Raw genomic sequence first — 15,228 nt, 5'->3', positions numbered from 1 at the left:
GTAAAAGCTGTATGATTTTACTACTATTAACTCAAAATATCCAAATTAAAGCATCATCAGTTCAGTCAGTTCAGTTCAGTTCAGTTGTTCAGTAATGTCTGACTCTTTGTGACCCCATGAACCACAGCACACCAGCCCTACCTGTCCATCACCAACCCCCAGAGTCCACCCAAACCCATGCCCATAGAGTCGGTGATGCCATCCAGCCATCTCTGCCGTCCCCTTCTCCACCTGTCTTCTATCTTTCCCAACATCGGGGTCTTTTCCAATCCTTTGCATCAGGTGGCCAAAGGATTGGAGTTTCAGCTTCAACATCAGTCCTTCCAGTGAACACCCAGGACTGATCTCCTTTAGGATGCACTGGTTGGATTCCCCTGCAGTCCATAATGGACATCAATTTGTGATGGATATGGAGATGATTTCTGAGATCTTAATAATGTTTTTGTTTTTTGTCTTTTTCTGGGAAAAGAGATCTTTCATTCCTGACAATTTACTTTCAGTATACTTTTGTAGATGAACGTTTTCTTGATACAGCATACTCTAAAAATGAGCGAACAAAGTATGTTCGCTGTCAGATTGTTACTTTTTTTTTAATCTAACAGTCGCTTGTGCAAAAGAAGTGTGAATTATATATTTTTGATATTGATGTGGTGCATAAGTTCTTGGAGTATCTCAACCTATAATGAATCTTTACATTTCCCGAAGTGATGCCCTGCTTGTATGACAACCCTGTCTTTATGCCCCTACTAACTCCTGTAGTCATTGTCCCTGCGGCAGGGAGACATAATGAATTTTGGTACCCTATAGTGCAGTGAACTGTGTATCACAATACTCCATGTTTGAGAAACAGACAACTATGTTCTGTAAAAGTAATGTCTCTGTAGACATTTGCCTACAGAATTTTACTGTCACCAGGGGCACCAGGGAAACCCCATAGATTTTTTTTCTTTTAATTGTATCTAAGGAAGGCATTTTCTTCTTAAGGCATGCTTTCGATTATTTTAAGATATCTATTTTTAATGAAAAATAAATCTCATTGGGTGATATTTTATATTATCCAACTTAAAATAATGAATGTAGGTACTCAAACATACTGCATGATTCTGTTTATGCACAAGGCAAAGAACAGGAAACCACATGGAATCAAAAATAGATTAACGGTTTCCAGGGATCAGGGAAGGAGGAAGGGGGAATGATAGCTAATAAGTGTGAGCTTTTTTACTGAATTGATGAAAAAGTCCTGGAAGTAGACAGTGGTGATGATTGAACAACCTGGAAAATATATTAAAAACCAAAGAACTCTAGTTATTAAAATGATGAATTTTATGATTCAGGCATTTTATTTCAATATGAAAGAAAATACAACCAAAGTGTAGTAATATTCCTAAATGAGGTATAGAGGGAGAATGTTTCAAAAACACAGAGGAACTGGAAATGATGAAGGGGGTGATCTTTTTGAGTGTCCTTAAGTTTCCTCTTTGACTAGAGAAGGAGAAGATAGTTTCAAGGTAATTGTGAAGCACATCATATAAACAAGCTGCAGTGCACTTTCTACCACAGATCAATTTGGTGACAAGAGTGGAACATAAAAGCTCAGCATTTGGCAGGTTGTGAATTCACAGGGGAATATACAGAAGTAGGAAAGTAATTAATGGAGTGTTTTTAATAACACCAGCTGCTGCTGCTGCTGCTACTGCTAAGTCACTTCAGTAGTATCCAATTTTGTGCAACCCCATAGACGGCAGCTCACCAGGCTCTGCCGTCCTTGGGATTCTCCAGGCAAGAATACTGGAGCGGGTTGCCATTTCCTTCTCCAATGCATGCATGCATGCTAAGTCGCTTCAGTCATGTCTGACTCTGTGTGACCCTATGGACAGCAGCCCACCAGGCTCCTCTGTACACAGAATTCTCTAGGCAAGAATTCTGGAATGAGTTGACATTTCCGTCTCCAGTGTATGCATGCATGCTAAGTCACTTCAGTCGTGTCTGAATCAATGTGACCCTATGGACAGCGGCCCACCAGGCTCCTCTGTACACAGGATTCTCTAGGCAAGAATACTGGAGTGGGTTGCCATTTCCTTCTCCAAATAACACCAGCACCTAAGGGCAATAGCTTCATTGATTTAAGTCATATTGTTCCTAGTAAAATAAAAGGCCCTCTACCTATTGTTCAGCTACCTAAGACCTGTTCGTCAACTAGAAATAATATTTTCTTCTCAGAAGAATCTGTCTGAAAAGGTTAATATCCAAAATATAGCATTTTATTTGTTTTATTTGCTATTGAGTCACAAAAAATCCTTTACTTCTTTTATTATTGGGCAAGTGTACACATGAATTTAAGGTAAGTTTTGTTTTATTTTATTAAAGGAATACTGCAGATACCACAACAAAAATAAAAACATGTACAAATCCATCTCCTTGTGAGCCATATGTCATGTTTACTTGGGCCTGAAGGGAAAAAATATCCATTAAATACATTCTATTCTTGTATACATTAAAATATAAACACACGCTCGAACATAAATACACACATATAGTATAGACAGAGTCTATGTATTTTAAAAGCATGTACTTTCCTTCATCTCATTTCTGTTTTATAATAAAAAAAACTTTTAAAATATGAATTAATTCAAATATATATGGTACATTCTGTTGTCTTCACTCCCTTTTAACTTTTTTCTTTCATTGGGCAAGAGAGTTTTCCTTGATAACAAACATGCTACAAAGAAATAAAGAGCAATGTGAAAGATAAACAATAATTTCTAGAATAGAAGAAGTAATAATTTTCTTACTTCATATCTCACCAAATACTAAACACAAGATAAACTAAAACAGGTAACAAAATTATTTTTTATTAATACTAATCAGTAATATACTAGGTACTTCTGGAACTAAAATGACGATTCTTCAACTAATCATGTTTTTTGAGAAACATGAATTGTAATCACTTTCCGTACCAAACTGAATATATTCAGGCATAGGAAACGCTTAGCCTTATGTCTTAGAGTATGCTCTCTCCAACATTAGTGTCTCTTCCAAATGGTTTTGAACCAGTGAAGAAATGTAAATTCATTCAGATCTATGCCCTGATATTAAAAAAAAAAAATGTAAGGCTCAGTGAAGAGCTTATAGAAAACAATGTACTTCATAAATGACATCTAGATTTACATCAAATTTTCTCAAAGGTCTTTTTCAGATAATTTTAATTACTGAAGAATAGACAGCAATGCCTCTCTAAAGAGGGGGTGCATGGCTAGAAAATTTCCTGACTATAAAAAGATTATTACAGAAAACAATGTTCTGCCTTATTTTATAGATGTGCACAAGTGTTACCAACATGCAAGTGTCATTGTCTTGATCATATTCTCAGAAGTTTATGCAAGAACAAAGAAGAATGGATAGACGGAATTGCTCCTCCTTGACTGAATTTATTTTCTTGGGAATTACTGATAACACTGAGAACAAATTGATCCTATTCACAATGTTTCTCCTTGTTTATCTCATCAATCTTCTGGCAAATCTTGGAATGATAACCCTGATTAGGATGGATCCCCACCTGCGCACACCCATGTACTTTTTCCTCAGCCACTTCTCATTCTGTGACCTCTGCAATTCCACAGCCATCAGCCTTAAGATGCTGGTGGACCTATTTGCCAAGAACAAATCAATCTCTTTCTGTGGCTGTGCTCTTCAATTCTTGGTCTTCTATATCTTTGTTGACTCTGAGTGTCTCCTGCTGGCAGTGATGGCCTATGACTGTTACAAGGCCATCAACAGCCCCTCGCTCTATGTGGTCAGCATGTCCAGTGGGGTGGGTTCCCTACTCGTGTCTGGGGTTTACCTGGTGGGAATAGCAGATGCTTATTGTGCTTATGTTTCTGTGGGTCAAATAAGAGTAACCACTTTTTTTGTGATGTTCCTTCTCTCCTATTGCTATCTTGTTCAAACACACAGGTCAATGAGTTAGTGATATTCACCATTTTGGGCTTCATTGAACTGAGTACCATTTCAGGAGTTCTTGCCTCTTATTGTTATATTATCCTTTCAATCTTGAAGATCCACTCCGCAGAGGGGAGGCTCAAAGCTTTTCCACCTGTACCTTCTACCTAACTGCTGTGGTAATCTTCTAGGAATCTGTGCTCTTCATGTATTTCAGGCCAAGTTCTTCCTACTCTTTAGATCAAGACAAAATGTCCTCATTGTTTTACACCCTTGTGATTCCCATGTTAAACCCTCTGATTTACAGCCTAAGGAATGAAGATGTGAAACAGGCCCTAGTAAAATTGAAAACTAAATTGCATTTTTAAATATTTATACCATATATATGTGTACACATCCACACACATATATAGTACTTGTTTAATTAAAAAAATATATGACATAACACATGAGAAACGTAATTTTTTTCAGATTCCTAAATAAAGAAGTATTTGGATTAAACCTCAATCCTAAAATATATTACAGTTCCCCTCACACGTCTGCTTAGTGTGTGTTCAGAATTTAAATGTGGCACTAACTGTTTTTAAAAAACTTTTGAGTTTTCTAATTATGCCAACTTCTGTTTCATTTTTTTTTCTTTTTTTCTTTTTTTTCTTTTTTTTATTTTTTTTTTATCATTCACGTTTTATTTTTATTTTTATTTTTCCATTCAAATGTTGTTTCAATTTTCCTAGGACTTACTGTGCATTTACTGAGCATTTTCAGCACAACCTTTATGTTATAGTCCATCTTGTAGATTCTATACTAAAAGTTGTTAGGAGTTAATATTAAATATTAAGGAACTAAACATTCAAGTAATTCATAATAAGATTTAAAGTCATCATGGAATAAAAATTGAGGGCTGTAAATCCAAAAGCAAAATGTTTAAAACTATTGTAAAAGAAAGATATACATACATACATACATACACACACACACACACACACACACACACACATATATATATATACACACACACACACATATATATGTATGTGAATACATATATGTGCTGTGCTGTACTTAGATGCTCAGTCATGACTGACTCTTTGCTACTCCATGGACTGCAGTCCACCAGGCTCTTCTGCCCATGGCGATTCTCCAGGCAAGAATACTACAGTGGGTTGCCATGCCTTCCTCTAGGGGATTTCCCAACCTATCATCAAACCCAGGTTTCACATTGCAGGCAGATCCTTTACCATCTGAGCCACCAGGAAAGCACAAGAACAGGGCCTCTAATTAAAATAAATAAATTTAAATTTAAAAAAAAAAAAAAAAAAACAAGGTTGGGAAGCCTATCCCCGCTCCAGGGGAACTTCCTGACGCAGGAGTCAAATCAGGCTCTCCTGCATTGAAGGTGGATTCTTTACCAGCTGAGCTACCAGGGAAGCCCATATGCATATATATGGACATACATATACACAAATATATATGGACATACATATACACAAATATATATGGTACATACTAAACTCTCAGTTAATTTTTTGTAACTGTGATATAATTAGCACTAAAAAACACTAAAAATGTTTTCTATTTTTTATTTATTACATATTTGCTTATTTTACAACTTTATGTCACCAGACAATAATCAGTGTTTGAATAACAGAGATGGGATGCTGAATCCTTTAGCAAAGAATGCTCATAAATCATATATATGTGTATGTTAATATATGCGTGTTTGTATGTTGTTACTTCAGTTTCAGTTATGTCTGATTCTTTGCAACCCAGTGGACTGTAGACATCCAGGCTATTCTGTCCATGGGATTCTCCAAGCAAAAATACTGGAGTGGGTTGTCATGCCCTCCTCTAGGGCATCTTCTCAATCCAGGAATCAAACTCCATGTCTCATGTTTCCTGCATTGGCAGGTGGGTTCTTTACCACTAGTGCCACCTGGGAGGCCAATGTTAATACATGTACATTCATGTGTAAATATATATATATATATATGTATATATATTTAAAGCATAATTGAATATACATATTTTTTACACATGTATACAATAGATTTTTTCTGGGGGGAATGCACATTAATTAGTTGTGGACACTAATAATGGATCTATAAAGAAATGCATAATGATTACATCAGAACTAAACAGCTATGAGTTAATGATATTTACCTTTGTTTTTGTTTCCTGAAGGCTAAGCACTGAGTCAGTTTGTTGAGAAAGTAAAGATATGGCCATATGTTTGAAGCACCATAAGCTATGGAAAGACTGTTAATTAACTATCAAAATTTTCAAAACTTAAAGTCATTTATTTTTCTGGAATTGAGTTGCATAAGTTGCTTGTATATTTTTGAGATTACTTGTTTGTCAGTTGTTTCATTTGCTATTATTTTCTCCCATTCAGAAGGCTGTCTTTTCAACTTGCTTATATTTTCCTTTGTTGTGCAGAAGCTTTTAATTTTAATTAGATCCCATTTGTTTATTTTTGCTTTTATTTCCAGAATTCTGGGAGGTGGATCATAGAGGATGCTGCTGTGATTTATGTCGAATGGCTAACAAACACATGAAAAGATGCTCAACATCACTCATTATCAGAGAAATGCAAATCAAAACCACAATGAGGTACCACTTCACACCAGTCAGAATGTCTGCGATCCAAAAATCTGCAAGCAATAAATGCTGGAGAGGGTGTGGAGAAAAGGGAACCCTCCTACACTGTTGGTGGGAATGCAAACTAGTACAACCACTATGGAAAGCAGTGTGGAGATTCCTTAAAAAATTGCAATTAGAACTGCCATATGACCCAGCAATCCCACTGCTGGGCATACACAACGAGGAAACCAGAATCAAAAGAGACACATGTACCCCAATGTTCATCGCAGCACTGTTTATAACAGCCAGGACATGGAAACAACCTAGATGTCCATCAGCAGATGAATGGATAAGAAAGCTGTGGTACATATACACAATGGGGTATTACTCAGCCATTAAAAAGAATACATTTGAATCAGCTCTGATGAGATGGATGAAACTGGAGCCGATTATACAGAGTGAAGTAAGCCAGAAGGAGAAACACCAATACAGTATACTAACACATATATATGGAATTTAGAAAGATGGCAATGATGACCCTGTATGCAAGACAGCAAAAAAGACACAGATGTGTATAGCAGACTTTTGGACTCAGAGGGAAAGGGAGAGGGTGGGGTGATTTGGGAGAATGGCATTGAAACATGTATACTATCATATAAGAATCGAATCACCAGTCCATGTCCGATGCAGGATACAGCATGCTTGGGACTGGTGCACGGGGATGACCCAAAGGGATGTTGTGGGGAGGGAGGTGGGAGGGGGGTTCATGTTTGGTATGGCATGTACTCCCGTGGTGGATTCATGTCAATGTATGGCAAAACCAATACAGCACTGTAAAGTAAAATAAAGTAAAAATAAAAATTTAAGAAAGTAAAAAAAATTAAAAATTTTTTAAAAAAGAGCTAATAGAGCTTCGTGATTAGATTTTGTGCCACATACCTTCAGTTATCAATCATTCTATTCACTAGCATTCATTAAACCATGCTTTTACTTTTTTCAACTTTGAGAAACAAAGAATACTAAGATGTAAAAAAAAAGCTTAAAGTCAATGATTGTCTTAAATTTTCTAGTCACCATTCTAAAATATCCTTATGTGAATGTATTTTATAATGGAAGTAAAGTAAAAGAACTTGTTCTGTTATTCAAAATGTCATTTGTGAGACTTTATGGCATATTGGGCTTCCCAGATGTCTCAGTTGTAAAGAATCTGCCTGTCGACACAGGAGATGCAGGAAATATGGGTTTGATCCCTGGGTCAGAAATTCCCCCTGGAGGAGGAAATTACAACCCTCTCTCAGATTTTTGCTCAGAGAAATCCATGAAAAGAGGAGTCTGGCAGGATATAGTCTATAAAGTTGCGAAGAGTCAAATATGACTGAGCTCACACACATGCATGACATATTAGGAAAAATTCTCATGGTGGAAAAATACTGCAAAGAATTCTTATTTTACATAAAAGACTTATAGGTTTCTAATCCTAGCATATTTTATCATTTTATCAAAGTCTTTTGGAACTGTTGCTTATAAAAAGCAACTTGATCAAAGCACTGTCTGAAAATTAAAGTCTAACAAAAATAGGGCATCAGTGGATTTTGATGTAACATATTATCTAATTAATCCATGTCCATTCATATGACATATATTTATTACATTATCTAAAGACTGATATGATTTACATATTGGTCCATTTTTTTTCATCTAATGTAAGTGATATGAAGAAGAGAGAAAATTTGAGCCCATTAATTGATAGCCAAAATAGAATTGCAGCAAACAACATCTAGATAATATTTAGCTTTCATGTCTGGAATTACAGAGGTTAAAGAAGAAATTATGGAAATATTTTTTTAGGGAATTCATAACTCAAATAAAAGTTTCGACATGTTAAGTAAAGATTCTACTATAATGAAATTTTTCAGAAATAGGGAGGAACAAATCAAAAGGCTCTGATATATTCTAACCAGTCTACTTCAGTCTTCATCACTAACTTTCCTTTTTTCCACAGTACATCCCTCCGACATATCACCGATCTTGATGGAAAATATCTTTGTTCAAGTGCAGTATTATCAGTGACAGTGGATAATGTGTCAATATTATAGTAGGGTTTCCATTCTATAATCCCTTTTTTCAACCTTGAATTTAAATTCTTAACAATAAATGCTGCATGATGACAGACTCGGTTACCTATATAACAGAGAAGAGAGAGAGGCATAGTGGTCATAGGCTGTATAACTACATTTGATAGAAAGAGAACAGTAGTAATGTTCAATAAACCAATACATAAGAGGGTTTCTGTTTAAGCTGGAGGGAGTGATGTTTAACCTCACCGGAAATCTCTCTCCCTAGTTAGAAGCATGCTCTGGACCAGGTAGTGATGCCACTCTAAACGGAAGTCATCACTCTCCCTTTCTATCCCTCAGATTCCCCTGTGTAAAATGGGAACTTCAGCCAGGTTACCTGTAAGGTCCTTTCCAGATGATACAACCTGCCTCTATAAAATATGACTCTACTTCTGTGTAAAGACATCCCTATTATTGGAACAGATTTGAAAAATGAGTCACTTCAGCACTTCATGTTCTCAAAAAGAATTGTGTGGCCTGTTATTCAAATTCAGAATTTCACAGATTCCTCATAGAAGTAGATATTCAATTTTACTAGTGCTCAGGTAAATAAAACTGAAACAAAAAGTAAAGTCATACTGTATCATCTACAGAATGGCAGAATATAAGCAATTGAAATATCAACTACTGGTGAAATTGTGAAGCACCATGGCCTTCACATATTGATAGTAGATGGAAAATTGCCACTGCACTTGGTAAAACTCCATGGTTGCATCTTCTATAGCTGGCTGCACAAGTGTTCTAGGACTAAAAATACCATATATCCAAGAGGGAAGAATGAATATCTTCACTAAAAGACATGTACAGAAATATTCACCATAGTAGTATTTGAAATGCTAAAACATTGAAAATAACTGAATTTTTTTCCCAGTACATTAGTATAGGACTTGACAAGCTTTTCTTTAATGTATATTTTAGGGTTTGTTGGCCATAAAATCTTAGCCACACCTGAACAGTTTTTCACTATATCCCAAAAGCAACTATGTGTAATACACATATAAATGGTATGTCTCAGCTTAGGTAAAATGTCATGGATCAAGTTTACTGACTCCTGCTCTGGATTAGATAAATAACTTTATGATAAGTTTGTATGTTGAAAAAGTAGACTGAAGTGTATATGAATGAACTACCTCTGCCTACAACAACATATGGAGAAATTTCACAAACAAAATACTGAGTGAAAGAAGCCAGACATAATAGTGTAAAGACAATATGATTTCCCTGGTATATACCTCAAAAATAGACAAGCTAAGTGATATATGATATTGAACATTAATTTGTGATGAGTGTGGGTAAAATTGCCAAAAAGACAAATTATTTTTTTGGGGGGGTCTGGTTATAGTTTCATTTCTGAAAATGTTCTTGCAATATACTTTTTTAGGTGAAAATTTCTGTAAGTATATTAGACTCTGATTTTCATTAAGCAAAGTAGGTGCAATGAGAAATGATAAGAAATCTTATTTGTATTTTTTAATCTAAAGGCCTATTGTGCAAAAAGAATGTTCAGTGTACATATGTTATTTTAGTGTAATGCATAATTCCACGGAGTATCTCTGTGCAGTATTCATTATTAGAAATGCTGCCTTGCTTATAGAAAAACACTGTCTTTATTCACACACTGGCTCTCCCAGTCTTTCTCTTAGCTGCTGCTGCTGCTGTTAAGTCACTTCAGTTGTGTCTGACTCTGTGCGACCCCATAGATGGCAGCCCACCAGGCTCCCCCATCCCTGGGATTCTCCAGGCAAGAACACTGGAGTGGGTTGCCATTTCCTTCTGCAATGCATGAAAGCGAAGTGACTCAGTCTTATATAACTCTTAGCGACCACATGGACTGTAGCCTTGCAGGCTCCTCCATCCATGGGATTTTCCAGGCAAGAGTACTGGAGTGGGTTGCCATTGCCTTCTCCATCTCTTAGCTACAGTTAGACATAATGTATATAGTACTGTATTAGCCGATGAACTCTGTGCCATAGTACTCTAGGTTTGAGGAACAGAAACTATATTCTAAAAAAAGTAAATTCCTCCTCAGTACACATTTGCCAATAGAGAACTAACTTAATGTTACCAGGAGTACCAGGAAAATCCTAGAGATTTTTTTCCCACTTGCTTATATATGAGGAAGACATTTTCTTCTAAAGACATGCTTTTCAATTATTTAAGATCTCCAATTTTAATGAAACACAAATCCCTTTGGGAGATATTTTATGTTATCCAATTTAAAATAATAATTTATCTACCCAAACTCAGGTTTAAATTGTTGGGTGAGAGTAGATTGAAAAGTGTCAGTCAATATGGTCTTGATAACAGCACTGTTAAAAAGCTAAAGCTGGGTTCTGGATGAATGAAATGCAACAGAAGGGACTTTTCCCAGAAGACAAGAATGTAGCTGAGGGGAAAATTAAAATGCACAGGAATAGAATGAGATGACTAAAACACTTCTATATATACCATATGTGTGACAGTGAAGTAAATAATGATAATAAAACTCTTTTGTAATACAGATGTATCAGCTTCTTGATTTTAATGAGAAATTATTAATAGTTATGTGGTTTGATCTTTGCCTCAAAAATATCTCCATAGAGTACTTTACTTGATACCTTAGAATTGATGTGATTTGGCTTCCCTAGTGGCTCAGTGGTAAAGAATCTGCCTGCTAATGCTGGAGACACAGGTTTGATCCCTAAGAGAAGATTCCCTGGAGAAGAAAAAGGCAATCCACTTCAGTATTATTGATTGGGAAATCCCATGGACAGAGGAGCCTGGTGGGCTACAGTCCACGGGGCCACAAAAGAGTCAGACTTGACTTAATTACAAAAGTAATAAACTACAGTTGGGATTATTATAACAAGAATGGGAATAACAATTTAAAAAGCAACAAAATTTTTCACTAGGTATCTTTTCTTCCAAATTAAAAATGGACTAATTAAATGAACTTTAACCTGCTGAATTTTGTAGTTTTAGAGAAAATCACGTAGATGAGAGCAAGAAACAAATAAAAGAAGCAATCAGAAAAGGAACCCAAATATTTGTGACTCTGTTTCTGTTTTGTAAAAAAGTTAGTTTGTACCATATTCTAGATTTCACTTATAAGTGCTATCTTATGATATGTATCTTTCTCTGTCTGACTTACTTCTCTCAATATGAAAATCTTTGGGTCCATTCATAGACCTATGCTTCAAAAGGCATTATATCTCTGTCAGATAAATATATGGTTTTCAAATATTTTCTTCACTCTTTATATATATATGTTTATATTTATATTTATATACTTTCTCTGGTAGCTCAGATGGTAAAGAATCTGCCTGCCCTGCAGGAGACCCTGGAGAAGGGAATGACTACCAATTATCATATTCTTACCTGGAGAATTCCATGGACAGAGGAGCCTGGTGGGCTACAGTCCATGGGGTCACAGAGAGTCAGACATGACTGAGTGACAAAGCATAGCACAGCACACTTAAAATTTGTTTCTTTCTGATTCATTCCCCCACACAGTTCCTGTTATTTCTTACTACATAAAACTGTATTTCAAACCTAAGTAACTTAAAAGAATGACTATTGATCCATTATCTTTTTTTTTTTCTCATGTTAACTGAGGATACATGAAATATTCATGGAAAGATGGGTTAAACTGCAAGGTTTTTCGTGACTGCACAGGATGTAAATGACTAGCAAGATAGACTCAAATTCTCTTCCTAGTCCATGTTATCTCAGAACTTGTCAAATCTGTTATTCAGATGATTTGTTGGACTTTCTGTACTGTAGGTCATGACTTTTAGATACTGTCTTCTTAAAGGCTAGACTCGGAAGTGAATTTAACCTCTAATTAAAATAAATAAATCTATATTAAGAAAAAGTGACTTACAATATTTTTGACCATTTTTGTTCATCAAAGCAGCTAGAATATGGCAAAAATTTAAAAGAAAGATAAAGAGATATTGTATCTCTAAGGAAAATATGGGAAAAGTGTACAATTTGCTTTATTCTTCCCAAACTATCAATGAGCTCATTGTAGAACTCTGTTAATTTCTAAGTACTGATTTGTTTATTAATAATTTTTAATGTTATTGTTATTAAATCTGTAATTAGGTGTGCAGTCTCTTCTTAATTTTGTTATGCATATATGTACACAAAGTGCCTTTATGAAGCACTTCTTAAACAACACATATAGAGGGGGAGTGACTGACATTTTGTTTATTCAGGTCATTGTGAAAAGAGAACTAGTTCTGGGATGCTGGAAAATAGTCCAGTAACATCAGAGATACCAAGATGTTAGATCAAATTTTAGATTCTTTATCATCTGAACCCCCAGGGAACACATCATTTTAGGAATAAAATGAAACTCTGAAGATTTAGAAAAATTATCATACCTGTGCAATTTTCTAAATGGGTCGTCTTTGCACATATGAGCCATATCAATATTAAAATCCCCCAACGGGTATATTTTATTTATTTTATATCACTTTGATAACAAGAAATAATAATAAGTGTTTAGAAAACCCTACGTTTCATCTTCTTGTCCAGGGAGCTTAGGAAATTCAAAATAAGCATTGATCATATTTCTGAGGCCTTAATTGTAGTATAGAGATTCTCAAATGATCAAAACAAACATAATTCAAAAAAGAGTGCACAATTTAGAGAATGTGAGAGAGTCACAAAAATCAATGAAATATCCCTGGATGATAAGTTGTTGAAGGATGGATAAGATAATATCTGGTGATAAGGGCTGCCTTGAAAGGTAGCATTGGCAAGAACATTTATAATGTCATTATTTACAACTAAATAGATATAACCCAATGATCATCTAACTGAACAGAGGGTCAATAAAATGTGTTATAGCCTGAAAATGAATTATTACTGTGTCGCTTAATGAAACAAACTTATATGTTCAAGAACATAGATGAACATTGAAAACAGTATACTGAAGAAAAGAAGCTTGACAGAATAAAAACACATACTACATGATTCTGTTTATACGCAAGGCCAAGAATAGGAAACCATGCCCTATCAGAAAGGAGTGGTTTCCAGAGCTCAGGGAGGGAAGAAAGGGGAATGACAGCTAATAAGCTTGTTATTTCTTATTGGAGTGATGAAAATGTTCTGAAGTAGATAGGTGATAACTGAACAACCTTGAAAATACACTAAAAGTTAAGAATAGTATACATTAAAAGGATGAACTTTATTTTATGTGCATTATAATTCAATAAAAAAGGTAATGCAAAGTATAATAATACTCCAAAATGAGATAGTAAAGGATAGTGTTTCAGAAGCAAAACGAACAATCAAAAGGAGCTGGAAATGATGAAGGGAGAATTTTTTTTGAGTTCCATTAGGTTCCCTCTCTATTAGGAGATACTTTCTGGCTAACCGTGAAGCATACCACAAAGACAATTTGCAGTTTTCATTCTACCATGAATCAGTTTGCTGACAATAGTGAAGCAAAAAAGCTTAGCCTTTGCTAAATTGTTCCTGAATTCATGTGGAGATACACAGAAGCAGAAATGTAGTTAAGGAAATATTTGAATAATATCAAAGCCAAAGGACAGTAGCACAGGGGTTTAAATCCCAATGAATCTGGTTAAATAAAAAGCCATCTGCCTATTTGTTCAGCTAACTAAGACCTGTTGAATTCAGGTAAGTTCCTAGGTCCTATCTTAAGAAATGTAAGAGAAAATACTTAACTTTTTGATAAAAAAGAAAAATATATATATGTAAATGAAGCATGTTTATGCTTGGTTATACTCACTAAAATCTGGGTCTAATGGCTAGAAATAGTGTGGGGTTTTTTTTTTCTCATAATTGAAACGATCTGAGTTTGTTAATATCCATGATACAACATTTTATCTTATTTTGCTGTTGGTTTACACAAAAGCCTTTACTTCCTTTAGCATTGAGCAATGTATATATGAACTTAAGATATGTTTTGTTGTATTGAAAAATAGTGTAGGTGCCCGAATAAAAATAAAAATAGGTACAAATATATCCTCATGTGAACACAAGTCATGTTAACTCAGGTCTAAAGAAAAAGCCTATAACTTGTATTCTTTCTCCATATACCTAAATATATACATATGTTCACACATAAATACAAATGCATAACAGAGAGAGAAGTCTATGGGTTTTAGAAATATGTATCATCCCTAATCTCATTTCCAGTGCATTATATAAAAAGCCATTTAGAATATAAATTGACACAAATATGTGTGGTAAATTCTGTTGCTATGACAAACCCAGACAGTGTTTAAAAAGCAAACTCATTACTTTTCTGACAAAGGTCTGTATAGTCAAAGTTATTGTTTTTCCAGCAGTCACATACGGTTGTCCAATCTGGACCATAAAGAAGGCAGGGTGCCAAAGAATTGATGCTTTTGAACTGTGATGTTGGAGAAGACTGTTGAAAGTCTCTTGGACAGCAAGGAGATCAAACCAGTCAGTCTTAAAGGGAATCAACCCCAAATACACACCAGAAGGACTGTTGTTGGAGCTGAAGCTCCAATGCTTTGGCCACCTAATGTGAACAGACAACTCATTGGAAAAAACCCTGATGCTGGCAAAGGTTGAAGGCAGAAGGAGAAGAGGGCGACAGAGGATGAGA

General features: G+C 35.2%; 1 pseudogene; it reads left to right on the top strand.

Annotated features, from left to right (window-relative positions):
* The first annotated feature begins 3,394 nt into the window (after window positions 1–3,394).
* LOC128043186 (olfactory receptor 5W2-like) lies at window positions 3,395–4,307 on the top strand (annotated as a pseudogene).
* The last annotated feature ends 10,921 nt before the right edge of the window (window positions 4,308–15,228 follow it).

Source organism: Budorcas taxicolor, chromosome 2 (assembly GCF_023091745.1).
Source record: "Budorcas taxicolor isolate Tak-1 chromosome 2, Takin1.1, whole genome shotgun sequence".
Lineage (NCBI taxonomy): Eukaryota > Metazoa > Chordata > Mammalia > Artiodactyla > Bovidae > Budorcas > Budorcas taxicolor.
Note: the sequence above shows the minus strand (reverse complement) of the source record. Positions and strands in the feature narration are given on the sequence as shown.